The following is a 4,046-nucleotide window of genomic DNA, read 5'->3' as shown; positions in this document are numbered from 1 at the left end:
TTCAATGAAAAAAAGTTACTTATGATACCAATTTTATGATAATACATAATTGGGTCAGAACAGAATTTAAATCTTCGCATTCTGCTCAGCCTCATGCCGCTTTTATCCATTAAACAACATAAACTACAATCGAGTTAGAATTATGTTCTATTATCGCACACGATTCAGTTGAGCTTCATGACAGTTTTTAATCAAAACACGTCACGATTGCCCCACGGTTTTGGATTCTGTATCGCCGCTACGCTTGCACTTTTACAGAATCCTACACCATCCAAAGCTTGGATACGTTATGACTATCATCTTAAAGCTTCACTCAACATTTTAGATGTCAAGCTGATATCAACCTACCCTCCTTCTAAGTTGATATCAAACTCACATGCTGCGAAATCTATAGACGAGAGAGGGATGTGCCCTGAATCATAAAAGACTAGTTGTGCGCACAAAGGTTAACCTATTGATCTAGCAGTTTATAAGCTCTTCCAACCATTCAGAATTTTTATAGAGCGAAAATGAGTCTACAAGAAGAACAGAGAATGGTAAACTTACGTTCCCCTTTGAGACACGGATAGAGCTCAAGATTTGAAAACAAGTTCCTTAAGTAGGAGCTTAGACCTGTTGCTCGTTTGAATGCGATTCTTGATGTTAAGTAGGCAAACTACACTTGAAACCCAGAATCCCTCCTCATGTTTGTAAGACACACTATCTCCTTGCTTATGTTTGTTATCGTCCTTCCGTTATGCTGCTCCATTCCTCACTTCAGAAACTGTGAACACAACGGAACCTCCACAAAACTTCACTTCAGTTGCAACATGAATCGATATTTGCGTGGTTGCCTTTATTCATGATCCTCCGGTTCACAAGTATCCCAAACCCAAGTCAAGTTTAGGTACTATATATACCATCAAGAATTAGCCTTGATATCAAAAGGTCTGAATACGAGGCCAATTAGTAAGGCCTGGATTATGTGCTGTTTCTTTAATTCTGTGATCCGGATCCATTTGTTAACCTAGCCAAATTATGATATAGATTGAAAATTTTAACACAAAATCTTGCAACAAATATCACCCTTTGATACCGTAGGAAGTTAAATGTATGAAGACAGATATGAAGAAAATTAGAAGTTAAATGTATGAAGACTGGTAATGTAGGAATTTTTTTTTTTAACTTCTGGGGCATATAAGGTTCTCGTGTGCATATTACACAACCACAACCATAGTGCTCTATATCAGGACTAACACCTTATAAGCTAAGCATGGAATTGAAGTAAAATAAGCCTTCAAGAACCTTGCCAGCATGGCTGCATGCACAAAGAAAATCGCGTGTCGTCGAAGAGTTCAATAGATTCTCTTCTGTGCCGATGAGTTGCAACGCGTCCAATCATTGACTCCATGAATAGATATCTATCTAAAGCATTCTGTGAGCTATTAGTGATGCAACATATATGAAGCCACATTTGGCATACATATATATGAGCACGCTCATGAAAGTAACTTCATTTGGATCCACGTACGATGTATCTCTTCAAAGAGGCAAGACTCATGGCAAATGACTAGACATTGTAACCGTTCATGAGAAAACATCCCAGCAGGCCGCATATAAACTTCTGCATTTGGCACAGATGTTGAACAATGCATTTCCAATGACAACTTCACTTACGAAACAAAATTTTAAGTACGGAAAATTTTCCATGTAAAACATCGCGTTATTGAACACATGCCGAAAGAACACTTACAAAGATTATCTCATCCGGCCTCCTATCAAATTGAGTCATCTCTTGGAACATAGCCAAGGATCCTGACAAGGTTCACCACAAACAACCTCATCAATCAACCCATTCCACAGTCTTATTTCTCATGGAAATTTTACTACGCACATCAATATCACTCAATTTAGTTCGTTAGCTCGCAGACATTTCACTAGGGACGTAGCAACAACAATGTCAACCTCAATCTCACTACTATCTAAAACATCAGTTGAAGCCAACGTCCTCTATCGAGAGAGGACACGCAGCTGGCTGCAAGCACATATATAGAAGGTTCAAGATGACGACTTTGGTGGGTTAAATTCCTTACGTTCTCATTTTGTCGGACATACATAAAGCTTCACCCAAATGGGCACACATCCATACAACAACGAAATCCAAGAAACTGCATCTCTTTCAGTCATTTCATCAAACGACACCCTTGCCTCCTTCAGAGTTGGTCACAATTAAACAAGGCTAACTATCAGGTCAAGAATCTATACGAGTTTATAAAATAAAAATGAGCGTCAGTGAGAGTACTACTAACATAGCATATAGCCCCTAACCGTAGAGTATAAAATGGGGGGGAAAGAGCAGAGAATTTGATCGAACATTTGGTGTGCAAAACTTAAGTTATAACTTGTTGGTCCCATCTGTTGGAAGCTTTGTTCATGAAAAGGCAATTTTGCCTTTGTGAATAGTCCCACATCGGAAAATGAGATGAATAGTAAAGGGTATATAATGGTTCTCTCCTTATTGGGCTTTGAATAGTGTTTTGGGTTTTGTGGGCTTTGCGGTTCTACCACACGCGCGTGCGCGCACGCACGCCGCGCCCGCACGCCGCACACGCACACCTTTTGCTTCTCAAGCCTTCATTTTTGCACGTTTTACACATTTTGTAACGGCTGCATGCGGGTAACGGAAGCAATAACCGTGCGTAACGGTTCCTTGGATTCAGCGGGGGGGGGTTTTTACCGCTAGGGGAGAGAGGACAAATTGCGCCAGGGCGATAGGCGGGTCCTTAATCTTCTAGGGCAGTGATATCACGACTGCTCCCAATCAGGCCTGAATTTTCTAACTCCTTAATTTGTTTATATTATTATATTCCTGTTTTGACAGCACCATCTCCTCAACGAGACAGTTCCTTCTGATTGGAGCAGCTCTGAAGAAGCGAGAAGATGCTTGTGGTAATGTAGATGAAGATGAGTGCCTTTTCTTGATGGTTGAGGGAGCTGGTTTTCGTTGGAACTACAGGAGCGCGTGTTTGGAATTTTCACGCCAAACATACTATTTAATATCTATCGGCTTAATATCTGTATCCGATGAGGATACGTAGATAAAATAACAACATCCAAAAATATTTAAATAGACGTTGGTCATATAAGTATAAGTTTCTTAATTTATAGCTAGATCAATGGACTTAGAGGTTAATTCTCATAATCCAGAGATGTAATCGTAGTTTTTTTTAAATACACTGAGCATATTAATGGAATCTTTGTATCATATGACATGTATTAATTTCTTATAATCTTATCAGGTTTTCCCCATATTTGTTCAGTATGCGCTATGTTTGATATGTATCTGTATTGATTTCTATTTGTATCCAATTTGGGACATGGACATAGTTTCCTTTATCATGATATAAATGTATCAATGATTGATAAGCAGATACGAATGTAGTAAGTCGTCTCAGATGCCTCCTCCCCGATTTGTTTGTACCCTTACTGCTAATACACAATGGGGAAAATTTTCGAGAGAATAATGCATAGCAAAATCGATAATGGTGAATAGTTGGGATCAACGTAAAGAGATGTTGACTTCTAGATTAGAGAAGATGAATTATTGTCTCGTTAGACACAGAATATTGAGTCTGTTTGGCAACAACTCCTCCTTTCATCGGTTTTGCCCCAAACTAGTTTTCATTTGTAGTCTATCCAAAATGGATCATTTTGGTTCATTTTTTACCAGCAAAATTTCATTTAATTTGAACCAGACGGGTTAATTCCACTATACGTATAAGTGGGAGAGTTGCCAAAAAAGGCCCACTGTCTTTTGATCCAGTCTACTTGCACGGGGATTGATCCTGAATTCTTGATCATTTTGACTAGCCTTTTATGCAAGGATTTGGCTTTTGTTTGTGATCAAATTTACTTGTAAATGTTTGGATTATTAAGTGAAATACTTTTTAATGCATCAACCGGGTAACCACCGACCATTTAGCTCAAAGTGAAATTTTGGGTATGTATATTTCACTGGAACTATAGTGGTGACTGGTTAATTTTTTTAATCACTGTGTCAACCTTCA

This window comes from Asparagus officinalis, chromosome 8 (assembly GCF_001876935.1).
Source record: "Asparagus officinalis chromosome 8, Aspof.V1, whole genome shotgun sequence".
NCBI classification, from domain to species: Eukaryota; Viridiplantae; Streptophyta; class Magnoliopsida; order Asparagales; family Asparagaceae; genus Asparagus; species Asparagus officinalis.
The sequence above is the reverse complement of the archived record's forward strand: the minus strand, read 5'-3'. Positions refer to the sequence as shown.